The 20,884-nt window shown below is 43.2% G+C and overlaps 1 long non-coding RNA gene across 1 annotated transcript in view; it reads right to left on the reverse strand.

Moving 5' to 3' along the window:
- The window catches only part of LOC109306141, an 81,851-nt gene extending 61,426 nt beyond the window's left edge, over positions 1 to 20,425 (reverse strand). Inside the window, exon 1 of the long non-coding RNA XR_002099869.1 lies at positions 20,305 to 20,425. This is a non-coding gene — a long non-coding RNA (uncharacterized LOC109306141). The remainder of the gene's footprint in view (positions 1 to 20,304) is intronic.
- Positions 20,426 to 20,884: the final 459 nt, after the last annotated feature.

Consider the following 20,884-nt stretch of genomic DNA (forward strand, 5'->3'; position numbering starts at 1 on the left):
GAGTTTCCCAAGGATAGAGGTAAGACTGATGGGCTTATAATTGTCCGGGTCCTCCCTCTTCCCTTTTTTGAAGATGGGGACCACATTAGCTATCTTCCAATCATCTGGCACCTGGCCCGAGTACCACGAACGCTTGTAGAGCCATGCGGAGGGCCCTGCAATAACCCCAGCTAGCTCCCTCAACACCCTGGGGTGGAGAGCATCTGGACCCACTGACTTGAACACATCCAGCCCCTCCAGAAGCTCCCTAACCCAGTCCTCCCCAACCTGAGGTCTGGAGGCGTTCCCCTTGAGTCCATCTGGCATCCCAGCGGGGAAGTCCCGGTCCCTGCACAAGAAAACGGACATGAAGAGTTGTTTAAAGAGTTCCGCTTTCTCCTCTAGCGCAACTACCAGATTGCCCAGCGTACTTTGCAGGGGCCCCACGTTACCCGGGGCCTTCTTTGTCCTCCCTATGTATAGTCTACTCTATAGTAAAGTGCATGTGTAGATGCACCCAGTTAATATGAATAGTATTCCAAGTGGCCTGGAAAGCTACATGAAAAAAGAAAAGAGCAAATTGCTCTCAGGGACTAAGGACAGACAGTCAAAAAGCCTGAGCCTGAATTGATTTAATCTTTGCAGGTTAGTCTAACCTGACTAGGCTAAACTGGTTTGTAACTGTACAGACATCCCCTTTGAACTGAAGAAATGCAGGAACATTCCTGCAGTGGCTCAAGCTAGAAGCAGGGGGGCATTACAGAAGCCCTCCTTTCCCTTCCACAATGCTGAGCTGACAGAGGGCATGGCCAGGCCCTAGCAGGATGCTCTGATTAGGGAGGGGTTCCCCTCCCCCACACTGTTGATAGCAGAGCATTGAGGTACACAGCAAGGAGTTACACAGGGAGTTGTTAGCATTTATCAGCCCATCAAACAAAACAAAGCCTCTTATTAGTTCCAGCTCTTCTGAAACAACTTTTTCCAAGGAAGGCATGGAAGGACATTACCAGCTACCTGTAGATTAGCTCAAAAAAGCCCCAAGCTGACACTGTCCTGTCTGCCTTTGTCCTATCTCCCACAGCATGGACCATAACCAGTGTGTAGTATGTTAGCTAAGCAGGGAGAGGTGACTGTGTAAGACAGGGGAGAGGGAGATCCCTGCTTGAGCAGGGAGTGGGGTGGGGGAGGGGAGCAGGAGGAAGCCAGGTAGACACTTTCAGTCTCTGCTAGAGCTCCAGCCAGGGAGTATGGGGGTGGGGCCAGCCCTGCTGGATTACAGCAGAGTCCCACCCAGAGCTGCAAAGCAACTGGGATGCTGGGGGACTCTGGTTTAACTTAAACAAGGAAGGGTTCTGGGACAGACTTTGTATAAACCAGTTGGACCCAAATCAGTTAAGTCTGATACTACATTCAGCCATGTTTATCTCAAACTGATTTCAGCCATTTTTAAGTGGCTTATGTGCAGTGAACGTGTGTTCAGTTACAGGTTTAAACCAGTTTCTGATCTCTTAAACTGGTTTACAGGTAATGTCTGTCCCTAGCCATGATGAAGGCAAGGCAAGGAAGCACCTTAGGGCATCTACATGTGCTCTGGGGCTGGGGGCGAGGGGGAAGCATCTCATGTATCAGTGTCCCTGCACTTCAAACTGGCAGTGGGTATGCTTTAACTGAAGCTCGTTCTACAAGCTCTAGTTAAAAGCACCCCCACCACCATTTTTAAGCACATGGATACTGATACACAAAATGTGGAGGCTGCTGGAGCACACTAATTAGCACACCCCACACTGAAGAAGAAGCCAAATAATCCCACAGTCTTTGCTAATCAGTATAATGTAAAAAAATGGCTTTCAGTCTAAGACAAGGCACTCTGACCACCCCCTAAGCCTGGGAACTATGAATACAGGTTTATTATGTGGCCATCCCTGCCTTCATTGGACTGCTGAGAGGAGATTGCTCCTGAGGCTGATGTCCATCAGAAAAACTATGCCACAATGCTCAGGGGATGATTCCCATTACACACCCTTAGAGCTAGTCAAAATATTTTCATCTAAGCATTTGGATAACTGGACTAGATATAGCTCCATCTTGGTCCACAAGAGAGCAAGTCTAGTGAGAACAGGAGAGCTGGATAGTGGCTCCCCAGTCAAGGGGAAACAGGGAAGGAGCCTATTTGAAAGACTGTTTGAAGAGGCTAATGGAGGAAAATAAGAAGTAGCCCTGGGAAATAATGTAGCAGAACAGTGGTTTTGAGCTAGGCCAGACAAGTGGTTACATTGAGGGTCCTAGTACTCTATGCTAGAGCAGTCTCTCTTCCCCTCACCCAACCCCCCCACAGAGTACAACATAGGGAGGTGATGCAGAAACAGCTGCATGAGCAGGGTAGGAGGATTGTTGATCCCAAGGAAGAACAAAAGGTATTTCTTTAAAGCACCAAGTCCCATTTTCCAAAGCAAATTAGACATTTAAGACCTCATTGAAAGTGCATAGTATTTAGGAGCCTAAGTGTCTACCCCATGTCTCTGGCTCTCTGAGGGAAGGACATGTTCAAATGCACCCTACTTGCAAGTGCCCAATCAGAAAAAGGAGACAGCATGAAGTGAATTAAGGCTGAAGAACACCAGCCATGGTAAGGAAACTGAGCCTGGGAGAGGTAAAAGACTCATTTTTACTTATCATTTGGATTCCTCTAATTATCCCAGCAGAAAAAGAGCTTAAGTGAGCAAAATCTCATTCAAATCAATTACTACTACAAGTAAGGATTTGCTTGTTCAGAATCGTGATTTGTGGGAAACAACGAATAATGTAAGGGATAAATCTAATTGTATGTTTAAATACACATCAAACCCAATTCTTTTCCACTCTGTACAAGTCCCTGAAACACAATTAACATGAAAGGCGGGCATGTCTTCCTCATACTCAGGACTTTTCGTTAGAGCCTTAGTCTAAGGCCAAGGTGCTGGTGTGTTACAAAAGTAGGTGTCTCATAAGTGGAAGAGGATTTTGCCAATACAGTTTAAAGTGTTCCACAGGAAATGTATCATTATCTGGAGCAGTTCTTTTGCATTGGAATAGCTTCCCTTTTTTAATGTGGCATCATAAGAAAGCATTCGTTTTTTATTCAGGCCTGCATCAAATGGAAGTTTTTGCAGCTCCTCAAAAGTACTTCTGGGCTCCAACCATACCCTGGACTTGCCTCTTTAGGGAAGCAGTAAGTAATACAATGCTAAGACATTAATAGGCTGTTATTTGGTTTCTTTGGGTTTCTTTCTTTTTCTAACAGTCAGAAGCTTGTGGTCACATTTTTATCAGCAACAGCTACTCTGGAGAGAAAAGAATGTTAAGAAATTCCAGTCACATTGTCAGCCATCATCCATGCTTTGCACCTTAAGATCTCTTAGAATATCAACATCCTTAAGTGGCAGCAACAGGGAAGAAAAGCCCCTGAAACTACTGCAGATTTTCAAACAGATCATTCCAGACAGTGAGTTTAGGGCTTTCTTTAGGTGCACATTTTTATATTCTCAAGACGATGAGGTGTCAGGCTCACCACTACTCCACTTTGCATATATGCCTTCCACTTCAGAAGCAAAAGCCATGGTGCATCCGAAGCAAACCCTATTTGAAGAGCCATGAAAATAACTTCTGACTACCAGGCCTAATTAATGCCTCCACACTGACCTCTACATCCAGCCCATATCAAAAATGTTACAGCTGAGCTGATTCAACATGAACTCAAGATCAGGCAAGACCTGGTACTAATGAATACTAATGAACAGTAATTACTGGAACTCTGCCACAGAAACCCACTGCAGAGACATATGCTAATAGGCTTTACATGAGAATGCACAAGGCTTCAGACCCACTAAGAAACTTGTACTAGACTGTGAGCAGAAAGAATGGTAACTCTAAACTAGCTTACATTCATTTCCTCCCTCACCCCTAAACTGCTGATTCCCAGCTTGCATCCATGGCCATCGGTAAATAAGTTCCAAAAATTGGCTACAGGCGCTGCTGGGCATCACAGGAATTCAACATGGTTCAAACTTCCTTTCGACCCTTCCTGAAGGCACACACAGAGAACACTGGGCATTTTTACACATGCAAGTGCTACAGCACCAGACACTTTGAAAAGCTCCCGCGCTGCGTTGCTTACAGGTGTATGAGCAGTGAAATGTGCGTCAGCGTTGAGATAATGGCGGTAGTAAAATTTTGAACTAAAACACATAGAAGGTGTTTTAGTTCAAAGCTCACCGCCATGGTTTTCTGCACACTGAAATGCATTTCGTTGCTTATACAACTGCACACAGTGCAGTGCAGTTCACATCAGCTCATGTGCAGAGCAGACTGGATTAATTGAGTCTGCTCCAAAGCAACGGATCTCTGATGCATTGCGGGACAAAAGGTATGTGTATAAATGCCCATTGAATTTATATTGCGAATAGTTTTAGAAAAACTAGGTGTGCCTAGACATGCGCTTCAATATGCATTAGCCTATTTTAATGTGCATTAAGGCGTCACAAAAAAATTGTGTGCTTTTGCCAATAGGCATTAAAAATAAGCTAATGCACCTTTTTCTAGCACCTCACAATGGACGTACTAAAATTATGTGCATTAATGAACATGTAAACGTGCCTAATTGAGCCTTGTTTCAGAATGATCAGGAATAAGTTTAGTCCATTTAATACAGAATCTTAGATACTGGGATTAGGAGAAGGAGATGGATAATAAAACATGAAATCTGGACCTTTTCTCCTTGCTAGCTTCACTGGAAAATCACCATGCATGAGGAAAATGTGGCCCTTCTAAAGACATACCTGCTGGCTGAATTAAACCTCCCCCACCTTCTTAAGTATTCTTGCGGTCCACTCAAAGTAAAGCATGGCACTTCAAGATAAACCATCAAAGACATTGAACTTAACTGGTCTCATATTAGTTTTACATTAGTTGGAGTCTTCTGGCCACATTGGAATTTCTCTGGCTTTATGTTTATCAGAGGAGATCAGGTTCACTCCATCCCTTTTGAGCATTGTTGCCATATAGAGCTGAAGATCCAGTTCTCCATTCTTTATCTGTATATTTAGATGGTAATCTCTTCAGGGCAGGAATCATCCATGCCTATATGATCCCAGTTGGAGCATCTAGACACCTTTTCATATAAATGGAAACAGGGGCCTTGGATATTGGGCCCTGCTCCTGCCTCCACTAACGTCTGTTCTTTTTATGCCTATTAATGCAAACTGAGGTCAGAAGCTTGAACTCGGTGCCCCTTTCATAGATTTCATAGACATTAGGGCTGAAAGGGACCTCGGGAGATCATCGAGATCCTTCTAGGGCAGTGCCCATCTCATTATGCTACAGAGAAAGGCTTCTTCTGACTTGCTTTTCTTCTGATCCCACATAGCTACCCTTCTTGGTTGTTGAGTAAGGACACTTCAGTAGGAAAGGTGAAGCACTACTTCATCACTTGGGCACAGACAGTCAAAAAGCCCAAGGCTGAATTGGTTCAGTCTTTGTAGGTTAGTCTAAGCTGTGAAGATTGAATCAATAAGCAAGTAAACAGACATTCACTTGTGATTCAAGAAATGCAGGCACATGCCTGCAGTGGCTCAAGCCAGAAGCTGGGGGGCATTACAGCACAGCTCTCTAGCACATAGCCAGCATGGGCTGTGTTTTCATTTCCTTTTCCTGCTGCCCTCAAGATCGCTGGGATTTGCAGTCCACAATCACAGCAGCAGGACTCTTCAGGGTTGCTCATCTGCTTCCAGGTGCCTCTGGGATTTGTGCCTCACAGTCACAGCCAGCACTAAGAAAGCCAGCAGGGAAGAGCAGCTCTGTACTCAGGGAAGGTGAGTTTAACCCCCATCCCTGGGCCCAGACCCCAGCCAGGGTTTGTCTGCAGGGAGGCATTGAACCAGCCAGTCCTCACTGCTCCAGTTAAGGAGCAGAGAAGTGGGGCCAGCCCTGCTTTCTGGAGCAAACAGCACAGCACATCAAAACATGCTGGGATGCTGAGGGACTCCGTTTTAACTTGAACCAGGAAGGGGCTGGGACAGAAGTTTCATAAACTGGTTTGACTTAAATCAGCTAAATCTGATACTATATTCAACCAGGTTCATCTTAAACCAGTTTCAGTCATTTTGAAGCTCGTTAACGTGCACTGAACTTCTGTTCTCTTACAGGTTTAAACCAGTTTCTGATCACATAAACCAATTTACGTGTATCTTCTGTTCCTAGCCATGCTAATTAAGGCACTTTCCTGGGAATAGAGGTGTAAACCCTCCCTGTCTGAGAAGGGCCTAGAACCTGAACCTCTCACACCCTAGACTTGTGCCCTAATCACTATGTCATTCAGCTAAAAGATGAGCAGACTTTTCTCTTCTGGTACCAAGCAGCTGCAAGCTGTGGGGGTTTTTTTTCAACCAACATTTTGGAGACTTACACAGGGATGAGTGCCTTCCTGCATGGAACAGGATCACAACACAGCATAAGTGTCCAGAAAAGTTTTCTTCTGGGCGTGTTAACTTTAGCTGTATAAATGCTACTTACCCACTGAACAGGAAGTTGGATTTTGGCACAAGAGCTAATCCCTTCCATTGTCCTCTCTCCTGTTGTCTTTACTGTTTTTGTGTTTCTCTGACTATAATTAAACTAAATAAGGCATCAAAATGTTGCCACCACAATCAACAGAATAAGAGATATATTTGCCAGTTACTGACTAGTTATGAAAAATCTAAAGCTGCCAGCTGAAAAACCTTAACAGGCATGAGTTTCAGTGTAAACCAGATAACAATAGGGTTGGGTTTTTAGTGTGCAAATGGTACTTGAAAATTAATGTCCTTTCACCTCTACAATGACAATGGAACTATCCATTTTCTGAAGGCTAAAGGTCACCCACTCTTTCTTTCCTGCTGGATTATTTTGCTCAGCAATTGTTTGCTTAAAACAATGGGATGATTCTTACTCATTCAAGTATCTACTTAAATTCCACTGGCTGCAGAATTTACACAAAACAGGTGTTCATTTTTCTTCTGTACAGCATTTTAATCAGTTTTTTCCCTTTTCTGTTGTCCAAAAGTAATTAAGCAATCAATTCAATTACAGGGGCCCTAGACCTAACTGGGGCTATTTCTGGAAAACCTCTCCAGTCTCTTTAATCAGCTACAGCAAGTTGAAAGAAGCAAAGTCAGTGATTTTCTTCACTCTGCCCATGTAGCCTCTATTCTTGATTCTTTTGCCAGAACAAAAGCTTTCCTACCACACAACAATCAAGCTATTAAGTCAGAATAAGCAATTCAGAATGTTTTTCATGATCAGACAAGGATTTTTTGTAACCAATACTCTGAGACAGCATGCGTTCAGAATTTAATGCCTGAGCATCACGGAAGAACAAAGGCATCTCTTAGTCCTGTTCAAACCTTTCCACAAGTCTGAAATAAGAGATTATCAATCATATAGCCATCAAATTAAATGCAGTGGGTTTTTGGCAGGAGGAGCATATTTTGTGATAGAAACTGGGTCCTTGTTATCAGTGTAGCAGTTCTATTTGAGTCTGTGTTAAGCACTGCATCCCTTGATCAATATTTTTCAGTCACATTCTTTAATTCAGCATAATTATCACAGAATTAGTGATGGGACCAAAGCCAGGTCCTATCTGAGTCAACAGCTAAACTCTTTTTTACTTCAATGCAGCAACGACTGGGTTTAGTGACAAGGAGTTCAAGTAAATCATCTGGAAACTGCAGCTGGTGCTGAAGGGAATGACCCACTTGCTAAGCACAGCATCTTGCTGTGAGCATATGACCCCAGGGCTCTGTGATCTACACTGGGAGTTTCTTGGGCTTCAGCTGGAGTTTAAGGAGTTGGTTTGAAACTAAACCTTGTCACAGTGACCCATTTATTCTAGCGTAGGTGGAGTCATATTGAAAAGGCTGTATCACTACCTCAGTCAACGCAGAGGCTACTTTAAATCCAGTCTAGCCATCATAAAATGGTATTTCTTAACACACTGGAAAAAGCCCACTACTGTCATTTCTTAATACATTGCACATACACAGAACTTGTCTCTCCCCTGCATAAATATTTTGGGATTCTTAAGACTCAGGGCAGTGCCCTTCTACTTCTTCATGACATAAAATGGGAAAAAACACACAAATATTTTAGCATCTTTCACACAAGCAATATATCCATAATTTTCTTTAAAAGAAAATGTGTACAGTACTGAGAGGTGCAGCTATCAGAGTGCAGCTTCTTGTATTCTTAGATATAAATGCTACAGTTGCCAGAAACAGGAAGAAAAAGACTGAGGTAGGTCTCAGCAATATCTTTGCCAGAAAGATCCCATTGCTAAATTGTTACTTATTACCATAATGTGTAGAAAATGTGCAACTTGGTTAAAGTCATAGGTTCTTTGTGGAGCAGCATGCTAAATCAGGAAGCCTCTTTTGAAAAAATCTTATTTGCCCATAAATCAAAGATAAAGTCTATGTTATTTATAAGGTCTTTCTTTTGCATGTGGGAAGACAGTCCAAACATTTTTGTGGCAGCACTACAGACCTCAAGCTCTTTCAAAATAGCTGCTACCGCATTTGTAACAAAAAGCTTTTCTAAATAATTAATAATCAATTATGTTCCTTCCATTTTGTCCATAACCTCTATTAGTGGTTTGGGTTTGGGCAAACTCCTTAAACACCTGAAAGTTCCAAAATACAGTTTTTTCTAAACCCAATGAGAGTTTAGCTCCCAGCTTCAAAACCTGGACAAAACCAAGAATATTCAGGACCATTTCCATTCTGAGTCAGAGTCTCCTATTTGTATACATTCTTCTAAGAGATGCACATTTTGTATTGAATCCTCAAAGGCAATATACATAATAATAATAATAATAGTTATACAACAATTGCTGTTGTTGTATAATTGGACATAACTAAGTACCGTTATACCCATTTCACAGATGGTGAAAGTCACAGAAGTTAAACTGCATAAGCCAAAACAGAGAATTAGTACCAGAGACAGAATTAAAACTATAGCAGCTACCAATCTCATAGCCAGTCCAGTGAACTACTGACAGCTGGTAGCATGCAATAAGTTTAAACTATTTAGTGCTTTAGTTTCCAGCAGGACAGGTAATGAAGGCAAACTAGATGTTCCCCAAGGAGATTTTACACAAAGTGTAAGAATCAAGCATTTGAGCAAATGCACTTGACATGAGGAGTGACTCAACATAGTGTGACAATATTTTATATATTTGGACACTGTAAAAAGGGTTTGTTCTGCCTTTATTGCAGGCAGAAGTCAAATGAAAGCGGAAAAAATAAGGGCAGAAGCTGATCTCACTTTACCTACCCAAATAGCATTTTTGGCACTTTAGAACAGTTTGCAATCTACTCCTCATGCAGTTGGCTACTGAGTACATGCAATAGGCTGAGCTCTGTCTAAGAAGGTCCAGGGCTCTATGCACACTCACCCTTGGCAAACATAGGTCAAAACTCTCACAGGCAAAAACCCATGAATAACAAAAGGAGAAAGGCACCTTTTTATGTTTTAGCCAAAGGATTTCCAACTGTTATGACAAGGAATGGATAGACTTGTACAGCTTATCTTAGTGATGTTCTAGTATTGCCTCATTCATGGCAGGACATCATAGTTGCTTAATGTGCTGACACTGCTGATATCACTAAGATCTTCAGACTGTAGCTGAAGCAAAAGAAGCGAGTCCTGCAAATGACTTGTTTCAGATACCATGTAGATAGCAAAGAAGATTTAGTCTTGATAATTAACTTATATAAAAAATGCCATGTGTTCAGCAGAATTAGTGAATGATATATTTGGTTGTTTATCTTAGTCATTACCTGCAAGAGATCATTACAAACAGTCCATCTCTCAAGTGGGTCTTCAAAATGACGTCAGTGGGGCTTAAGTCAGACAATGAGGGGCTAACACCTAATTTAGTTCAAGACAAATACCTGAGTCGAGTGAACTTTTAAAGAAATGCTCCCCAAGATTCAACTCTCTCACCTCTCTTTATTCAATCATTGTAACATTTGTTTTATTACTTTTCATAGTAAAATTCTGTGGGGAAAAAAAAGTTATTTCCTTCAAGCACCTTTTCAGAGGAAAGCTTCTCCAGACACAGTTCTCCACCCCATCTTACACAGATTCACAATCTACAGAACAAATTCATTTTCTTTTCTTTTGTATCACAGTATCATAGTACTTAGGGTTGGAAGGGACCTAAACAGATCATCAGGTCCAACCCCCTGCCCTGGGCAGGAATGGGTGCCGGGGTCATATGACCCCAGCCAAATATCTGTCCAGCCTCTTGAAGACCCCCAAGGTAGGAGAGAGTGTCACCTCGCTTGAGAGCCCATTGCAGAGCCTGGCAGCCCTAACTGTAAAGTAATGTAAAGTAATTCTGGCTCCTACCCTGGGGGTCTTTAAGAGGAGGCTTGATGCCTACCTAGCTGGGATCATTTGAGCCCAGTTTTTCTTTTTTCTCCTGACCAGGTTGCGGGGGTCAAACTTGAAGATCTAAAAGGTCCCTTCTGACCCTACTTCTATGATTCTGTGAATGTCTCCTGACATTAATATCCCTTCTTCGTCTCTCAGCTTTCAACTCATTCCTTGAATGTGCTGCAGTTAAAATTCACCATGACAGATCAGTTTGTGGTATTTTATACTCCTAGGGTTCATCCCCACAGGCAGGAACATGCATTTTCCCAGGGACAACTAGCAGTGACATTCAGGGATCCCTGCAGCCTCTCCTTGGCCCGCTGATATGTCCTCCACAGGAGGTTTATATTGAGCAGATTCTTTTTGGTATTGGTTGGTGGAACCGGAGCGTGCTGCGTCCACTCCATGCATTGACCTGGTATTGCAGTGCTTCCAGGACCGGTGCAAAAAAATATATATATATTTGTTGTCCCTGGGGAAACACATACTTGTTGTGCATAGAGTGTAGTTGTCCCCAGAGCCCAAGAGTGGGATAGGAGAAGCTAGGGTCAGCACCTGGGCTGGCCCCAGCAGCCTTACCTGGGATCCTGGGGGCCTCCTGGGGCTGCAAACTGCACTTACACACTCATCTAGAGATGCCTTTACAGCCTGGTTTACCTCCTGTTCCAGGATCTTTGATTCCATAGTTTATGTTTCTGAGGCTTTTATGTCCACTGATATACCCTTATTGTTGGAGAACTCTCTCCACAAGTAAAACTTACTAAAAGTGACTACTCTGCCAGTTTTTGGAGATGGTAGCAGGGCAATAGGATGTATTTCATTATGTCAGGGGCCTGGGAGGGACAAGTAGGACATGTGGCAAAGAGGGAGTTAGCCAGAGGAGCTGTGTATTTGCTAACATTCGTTATGGCCCTCATGCGCAACCCTGGACTGGAACGTCAGTGGATTCTAACACGTGTGTGGTAAAATCACCTCCCAGTCTGCCTCACGGCTGTAAGCACACAACCATTTGGGAGAGGGCAACTCACTTTTTTATTGTCCTGAGTGTCTCACCTCACCTGGTGGCAGCGATATCTTTTAAAAGCATTGGTCAGCATCCAGTGGGCCTGCTTCTGGTTAGGACTTAGTGATGAGGTCACAAAAAGTTATAAAAAGGGACCACCCCACTTTGGAGTGCGAGACATCTTACACACACTCTCCCTCTCTTTCTCTTTGTCTGGGTGTATATGTGAGTAACTTACCTGAAATTTAGCCAAAAACTTAGATTTAAGTGTTTTAGTCGTGTATCAAAAGGCTAAGCAGCCTATACTGTTTTGCTCAAGGTAGTTTTCCTTCTATATCAAGTCGTTTTGTATTCCCGGCTCACCCTATCCCTCTTTGATCAATAAATTTATGTCTTAGCATGCCTCACTGTGTGTGCTTAAGAGGGAAGGGACCAGCCTTGTTAGCTCACTTTGCTAAGCTGACTAAGGTAGACTCAGCTTTTTACTTTCCTCCTGTACTGGAGGCTGCTTATGAATGCTTCAAGCTAATAGAAGCACCCCAAAATCCCATGGTGGGTTAAGTGACCCCAAGGTCTAAAGGGTCTGTGTACCCCAGGCTGCATAGAGCCTTAACAAAGACCCAGGCCCGGGTGGTGGTGACAGTTACCCCAGGTTTGCAAGTGGGCTCCAGGAAGGGGGTTGGCCGGACGTAGGCACCCCAGGGGAGACACTGGAAGCATTGTTTTTGGTCAGGCACAGTGAGGCGGGTGGCTCAGTGCAGAAGCACCCCCCTACTGGCCCACTGCACCCCCATGCACAACCCTCAGCTGGAGCATCACAGGGTCTGACACACAGTCCATTTCTTACCTCTCTCAGGACTGGAGGGGTAGCATGCTCCGTGGCAGGCAGTAAACCTCCAAGGGTATCCACATTGCTGTCCTGGATGAGACGATGCTCACTGTGAAATCCCTTTAGCCATTCTTAGTTCTTCTTTGCTCTAACAAAGACACGCAGTTGGTAATGCTGACAATGGCATGATTTTTTACTCATTTACACACATTTTAAGACAAACGGAGTGTCAAAGTTAAGGTAGCATTTGAATGATTCTGTAAACCAGAGAGCAGCTAAATTGGATGGATGGATACAAAAATATTTTACTTTTAGCTTGTTAAGTATACTGTCCTGATGTGGTGCCACTTTTAACCCCTTAGTTTCTTTATCTTCAGCATGAATTCTAACACTCATGGGGGCATTCCACATCTCTCAGCAAATCAAGGAGGCAAAGCTATCAAAGACTCTTGCTTTCATTTTTTTCATTTTTTCTGGCTTGAATTTTGGTGAGATGAATCATCAAGTATAGCAAGCATTTGCTCCAAACGACCAAATGCTTCTCATGTAAAGGAGGGCAAGATACTTATTTAGTGTCTGGGATACTTTGTGTGTGTAACCCAGGTGGCGGCCCAATAGTTGCCACCCTTGCCCAATATCAGGGATGGTGTGGTGAGAGTGGGGCAGGGCTTCTGGCCAGCACCAATTTACTTTCCAGCTGGCCCCTGCTCCCCACAGAGCAACCTGTGGGCCCAAGAAGGTCTAGCACTTAACTGATTTAACTATTTACACTTTATTTACAAAACGAGAATAATAGGAAAGGTTATTTACAAGTGAACTTAAATGGCATAACCAGAATCACAAAACAAACCAGAATGCATTAGTCAACCCCTGACTCAAGAACCACAGGTAGGGTAATTGGCAGCTTTCAGCCACTACTGAGGTGCTACCACAAGGAAGCAAGGTGCTCGCTCCCAGCAGCTCCAACAGCAGTAAGCAACAGACTGCAACAGGTTAAGCGCTTCTGGTCTGCAGCAATCAAACTGTATCAAACCCTAACCCCCCAAAGAGGCTGAAGGGTGAGCCTCCATGGCAACAAAAAAGGAAAGCGACAAGCAACAGAGTAGGCTCCTGCAGCAATCAGCATGACCCAAGCACAAAGCTCAGGGGCTCCATCCTGTGCTGCAGAGTAAGGGCTGACCGAGTCCCCTCTGGGGCAGTCAGTGGCAGAGGGCCAGCAGCACAGGCAGCTCCCAGGGAACCTTGCTCTAAACCCCTGCTCCAGATGACTGGCTGGGCAACCCACACGCCTCCCGGCTCGCCAATCCTACTCTGAGTGCCTGCCTGTGCCCCGAGCTCCCAGGGACCCTCGTCCTGGCACTCTGCCACTCCTCAGGATCCCAATGCCTTGCCTGCTGCTGTCCCGCTTCCCCAGGGAAGGTAAGGGGTTTCCTCAACTCACCAATCCAGCTCCCTGCTCCGGATAAGGATGCGCTCCTGGCCGCTGCTTCTTCTCCATAGTGGAGTGGAGGACTGACTGCCACCCCTAGACTCTGGGACGCCTGGCATGTCCAGCACACTGCGATGGGGCCTTGGGGCACCAGATCTCTGCCTCAAGCCCTGGCCACGGCTCCCTCTGCTGCAGGGCTGAAGGCACAGCTGACTGCCGCTGTCTTCCGACTCCAGGGCCTTCGAGGCTCTTCAGAGGGGTCTCTCTGCTCCCTCTGCTGGGTCAGCTCACCCCAGCTCTTCCTAGGCCTCCTGCATCATTCCCCAGAGTCACTGTCAGCAGTCCCCTCACGCCAGTTCAGCTGCTGCTTTTATCTCCTCCGGCAGTCCCTCCCTAGCTTGCAAACTGGCCAACCAGGGCTCAGGGTGGCTGGACCCCAACTGCAACCATCCCCCTTCCATGCGAATGAGAGGATTGAGAACCCCTTCTTTCTATTGGCTTCTCCTTTTCCACAGGGCAGAGCTCCCCTGCTCCACCCTTGGACTCCCTCAGAGTTCACCGCCACTGTTTCTAGCCCAGGGTAAGTATCTCAAGCCAGTCTGGTGAACCCACAATGGCAGTCTGTTACATGTGCAAATATGAAGACAGAGAATAAATTTACAAGAGTTTTTTTGTTTGCTTTCCCATAGAATTTCCAGTTCTTGAAAGATGTTTTTTGCCAAATAACTCATCCTGTGTTCCCACCAGATCCATTTTCCCGGGAGGATAATCTAAGGACATGAGAATTAAGTCAAGTATTAGAATTTACATGCAGAGTTTGTGACAGAACCATAAACAGAACCAGTTTGGAGATATGAGGTGACAGACCTATATTATATCCTAGCATTCCTCAAGCCTGAGGCAGCTCTTTTCCTACATTAGCAGAGAGGTAGATACTAGAGAAGCAAACCATGTATTAAGAATGTGAAATTCGCAACAGCACAGAAGGGATTTAGGACTGCATAGTCCTAGTACTAAAGTCAATTCTTTCACAGCTTTTGAAAGTTTCCTCTTAAATGAATAAGCCGTACATAAACTATGGCAATACTAAACTGTGTAATGTATTTCCAGGGAAGCAAAGGATCAAACAAGCAAATGCCTACACAAGGGGATAAGAGATTAAATCTGTGCCCTGCCCTAGGCCACTGAGCAGTAGGGTTGTCAGTCCATGGACACTGTTCCAGTCAGTGCCTACAGTAGTCTTCAGAGTTTTAACAAACCTCCACTTAATATAAAGCCTTCTCCTTTCCTTACACCTACCCTTCCCCCCATGTCTCAAGTTGCATTGTGGATCCCAAGTACAGCCTCTCAAATTCCTGCCTATTTAGCACCTTGCATCAGTAGCATAAGGGGAGGGGGGACAAGCAGGGCACTAGCCTGGGGTGCTGACTTGCCCCAGAAGGTCTTTGTCACAGGACGTGTTCCTCTGTGCTGTCTGACTGTAGCAACCAGGTCATTGCAGCCCTGTGCCCAGTAGCCTACCTGGGGGTACAGCAAGTGAATAGGGCACCTGGGAGCCCATGCAATAGTTTTGTGAAGCTAATATGAAGTGAACCTGTCCCCTCAACTGCAGCACCCCCAGCCCATATTGCTACAGCAAGAGCTGTAATAGTGTTCAGAGTGCAGAGAGCTGGGGTAGGTAAGACTCTGCTCCCCCTTCACCCTCTCCCACCTGCCCCACTCTCCAGTGGTTAGCATAAATAAGCCATTGCCCTTTCCCCCCACCCCACAACCTAGGTTATGGAAAGAGCTTGTTAAACCTCTTGCAGAGAGGAATTACACTAGAGTAAAAGGGACCAGAGTTTGTCCCTCAATAGATTTCAAATTACAGTCTTAGAAAATTCAGCTCACAGGAGCTTACTGTTTAGTGCATGTACTTTCTTCTGTCTGGTATTTAGTTTTTTTCCAGCTGTTTGTAACCTGAAAGGGACATATATTTGATCAAAAGATCTGACAACATTAAACATAAATTCCTCATGCCTTCAAAGAACCATGTCTGTCATTAGTTAATCTATCAATTAGTTAATCATCCAACACCCCTGAAGTCAACTGAAAGGCTTCCCATTTGACTTCATTTGAGTTAGATCAGGCCCTGAATGAGGACCTAAAGCATGTGGAAAAGATCAAAGTCCAGAGGAGGTTTTATTTTGACAAATGAAGGACTTCTGTCTTCACAGGTGTCAATTTAGCGCTTCTCATATGTATTAAATTCACTTTAAATAAAAAAAAAATTAGAAGAGATAGATATAGAGAGCTCAAAATATCTTGTAATACAACATAGCCTATCACAGCAATAAATCAGAGGATTCTCAGCCATAATTACTGGATATTATATTGTCCTATCTGCAATGAAAATATAATTCAGATATCCTATTTTGCAACCAGTCTGTCTCTAGTGACTTAGCAGCTTTCTAATGAATATCAACTTAAAATAAACTCTATTTCCTTAGAATCTGCCTCTACAAAGGTGATAGTCTCAACAAAAACCAGTTACCAGTAAGTAGTCTTTTTGTATAATACTGATATGGCAAAGGTCTCTTCACCTAAGATGCATTTTATATATTTCCTGGTAAAATGCAGCACTGTTTGCTGGTAGGTTTTTTAGAAATATATCTTCTTTTTATGTGGAATATCTCTTCATTTTTTGTATGCTTGTATGCAAAATATTGCATATGGATAATAGAAACCACAAGGAAAGTAAGAGAGCACGTGTCATGATTCTATACAGTAGAAGACAGAGCAATACTTCAACTAATACTTATGAAAGATCATCATGGCTACTTCCTTAGAATTATTTCCTTAGAAGTCTATTAAAATTATAGAAAGCTTTCCAAATTCTGGTGTATAAAAATGAATGAATATTGTTTTTATATATTTGGGGATTTTAAGCATCAATATGCATTGGAAGATCATGTTGTTTTTAGATCCAGGTTTATTTTGTCCAATGGAAGCTGTTAAAAACTACCACACTGTACCCTATGCTACATCAATCAAACAAAATGAAAATCCATTATTTAACTACACCTTCCTGACAGATATGCCACAGTACTGGAAAACTTTTTCCAGCAATCTGCCTGTATCTAGTAGAATTACAATTTTTAATCTTTAGTTTTGACATATTTGTTACTTACCTCATTATCCTCCCAAAAACCTAGATCATCACATTTAATGATATTTCAAAAATCCACCATCCATGTTGAAAAGTTTCAAACAACATTCTTTCTTTGGCTCTTTCAGTACCTCTGGATTTTGTTGTTTGATTAAGGGATGCCCTGTCCTCGTTTAAATATGCTAAAACACTCACCTCTTCTGATTAGCATAGTCTGCCATGCAAAGCCTTTGTGCTGTACTTTCTACTGATTTGTACTGTATTACACTGAGATCCAAGTATATGTCTGCTCCTTTCTATTGAACTCATTTGTCTTTGACGGTCAGCTTTACATGTACATTTGGTGTCAAGTGCTGGAAGAAGAAGCAGCCATAGAAATGCCTCTTCTCCTTATTCTTAATTTTTACACTGAAGGGAATGCGGATTCAATGCCTGGCAATTGCCTTTCAAGTCAGGAGCAGAACCACAGATAATTATCAGAGTTTGGATTTGAAAACACTGTGCCAGACAAAAGGGTTCTTGACAAGGCTGCCTCTAGGGTATGGGAAAGCCTAGAAGAAGGAAAATTATAGTGGCCTTGTGTGATAGCTACAGCAGTATACAACCAACTCCTGAGTTGGTTCAAGGTGCCACTGTCTCCAAAGGATGTCCAAATCAGAAGACATGTTGAATAAGTATCAGCACTCATGGGATGGGCCAGCCAATTCTACAAAATGTCAGTGTTCCAAAGAAATTATTGTCCTTATTTATGCTAGTTTTATATGTGTTGACTCCAAGGAGTTACGCATGTAAGTGAAAGACCCCCACTCTGATGTCCAGATACTGCTCCCCACTCTAGGAAAGCAACCTAAAATTTGACTTAATAAACCACTAGAAGATTCACTGGAAAGGCAGAATCCATCTGTGGCTTAGCACTGCTGTGAGGGGATGTTTCTGCAGGAAGAAATTATGGCCAGAGAATCCAGAAGAGGGCCTCAGGCTTTGTTATCAGAACAATACCTTAGCTATGAGTAGCAGGCATAATGTAGCTGCCCGACATTGTGTCAGGGGCCCGACTGGGGAAGCTGCAGCAGCTTCAGAAAAGGCTGGTTCCTAGGTTCTGGCTCCAAGACTGCAGCCTGTTTGTGTGTAACAAAATCAAAATATGACCCAGTGCAGAGTTGTTATCACCCTACCCAATGCAATAGGCCTACAAGCAGTAGAACTCTTATATCCACTGATATAAATTATGAGAAACAATTACACTGGTGCAAGCGACTTCAAACTTGGGCCCACAGGCTGATAAAGCACTATTCATATGTACCAATATGCAGACTGTTACCAATCCCAAACAAATTATTGTATACTTGTGATTGCCATGCTTGGCTTGGAGTTCATATCCATAAAATGATAATACTGTATCTGGAGCCCAAACCTCAGAATGTCCAGAGGTAGCTCCTACATCACAAAGCCTGTAGTGATAGAAGCTGTACTTTAAAGATGCTCCCTAACTAAGGAGACTAAGAAAGTTTGTGATTGTGAGATGGTCCCTCAGTTAAGTAGCTATCAAATTAATAAATGACAGACCAAGCATCTGCAGAGGTCTTCCTACTGCTTCACAGTAAATTCATTATCGTTATTTCTTTTCATCCATGTATGCCTGTGTTTATTGAACCCAGTGATCACCACAAGGGTGAGGATGATCAGTCTATCTATGGGTTTAATGGCGAATCCAAACCATGTTTGTCATTCCTTTGATGCTTGTGGGTCTCCAGGCATACGCTTATATACACCATTACCCATAATTTGGCTCCAACTCTGTTGAATTTTGCATGTCCTACTATTTCTGATCTCCTCCAGATTCTACATTGTTTCAGCCTTTCTCAAAGCCACTGATCACATTCTCCAGTTCATTAAGACTGGTCTACAAAGCACAAAATCTAATTTTTTACAATACTATTTTTTACCCTCACATAATGGAATCCTAAGATGATTCAAAGCCTCCATAAAACACCTTATCCCACATCTCTTCTTAGATGCTACAAATGTGGCCAGTATAAATGTGGGGGAGGTGACCAGCTGAAGGACATAGGTGACTATATGAATCAGAGCAGCCCTAAAACTACTCACTTTGTTTTAGGGACTGAACTGGCAGCTAGACGGCCCCCAGATGAGGGGGATAATGAAGATGGCTTAAAACTATCTTTTCACTGTAACAGGGAGCCAGAAGGCCCCTGTTACTTAATGGGAAAATGCAACAGGGTTAGCTAACTCAGGGAAAGCTAGCAGCTAAGGAACTAGCTACCTGCTGGCTGATTTGTAGCCGAAAGCCAGCAGTAACAGGCACAAAGGACAATCAGTCTGCTCAAGGGCTTAGAGCTAAAGAGGAACAGGAGGAGCTAGGAGAGCTCCTAGCTGGCACTGGTGGTACTTTGGGGAAGGCAAACAGACTGCCACTGCCTTGCAGAGGACTATGACCCAAGATAAGCCTTGTGATACAGAGAGGTAGCCACTGTTTATATTCAGACCCACAGTGGGTTAGTAGGTGTTATAGCCAGAGGCCTCCTTTCTTTGTTATAGTTTATACCAGTGGTTTGAGTGGGACTGTGAGAGGTGGGTTTGGAGGTCCAAGTGGTGCCCAAAGGGTTCATGACTGCTTTGAGCCCAGCTAGGGGCCAGGCAGGTGGCACCTGAGAAGGGGTGAAGCCAAAGTTTGAGAAAGCCATGGCAGCTAGTAGCTTACTTAGGGCAGGGGCCCAGCACCTGAGAGGATAGGATGGATAGGGCAAGGGCCCGTTGCTCTTAAGGAGCAGAACAGTGCCCAGGAATGCTCTAAAGATAGGGTGAAACAGGGCCTGAGTAGGCACCAGAGGCGTCATGGCCACCACCAGAGTTGGCTTTTGTTACATTCACAAACATATCCTAAGCTGCAACCATCCAGCCCACAGGTCATCTTTCAAAGAATTTTTGTTTCCCCTTCTCCCTTCCATCTTTTTTTTTCAAATATAATCAGGTAATAGTCTTAATAAGGAGTCTACTAAAGGCAATTAGCAAGGATAAAAAAGTATATTCTGTTCATTCTACTAACTGATTCAGTTATGGTGTGTGCACTGTGTGCTGGGAAATTACCCTCCAAAGATATTATTGAGTTCCCTTGGGGTAAAAAGTGGCCTTTTTGGTGGGAAAATGTTGGCAACCCTATGATCCAAGTATTTCCTCCTTTGATGAAGGTTGTCTTTCTACTGTGCTGAAGTATCATATTTGAATGTGTAAAAACAATGAAAAAAGAGAAGTAGGAAAAGAAAACACTTTTCTCCCATTAAGAAAGTCTGATGAAAACTGCTCTTTCATCTGGCATTTGATACTCAAATGCACTTTTGCATTCACAGTTGGATGGAGATTTTTTTCAAGTTCAGCCCTAATTTATTTATCTTAAAGCAGGCAATGTACTGTAATTTTACAATAAAGGACTCCCAATCAAAGCTTACCTTATCCAGAGGTAATTAATACAAAGATTGTTGAATTAAAGATGTGAGTCTTGACACTTTGGCAGGGGGTAAGGGACATGGTCTCAAAGGCCCAAATTATGCCTGAAACAGACCAATTAACACCATGTATCTTCTTTTATGTTAACTTCAATTAAGGTTTCTTAAAATTTTTAAAGTTATTTTCTTCTTTACAATCTCAGAATGTCAGAAATGTACATCAAAGAAAAACGCTTCAGTGCGAACACCATAGGTAACGCTCATTTGCACACAAATCTGCATATTGCAAAGGAGTTCAGAGCCCATTTTGCATGAATTATTGCAGGATATGAGTCAATGAATTAAAAAGCTTAAAAATAACAACCATCCAAATGACGATGGGCTGCACCAACTTCTGTTGACATAATGAATTTAAAAAAAAAGCAAGTCAGAATTAGACTTTGGTTATGTAGATAAATAAGAAAATGATTTAAAGTGTGATGCTACACAGCCCCATGCATTTTAAACTACTTGGATTCACTTTGCTCATTATTTAAAGGTTGTGATTCAACATTCCTCTATTAGAAGAGAATATTCTTTTTCT

The sequence above is a fragment of the Crocodylus porosus genome, unplaced genomic scaffold, assembly GCF_001723895.1.
Source record: "Crocodylus porosus isolate Cpor-Errol unplaced genomic scaffold, CroPor_comp1, whole genome shotgun sequence".
Lineage (NCBI taxonomy): Eukaryota > Metazoa > Chordata > Crocodylia > Crocodylidae > Crocodylus > Crocodylus porosus.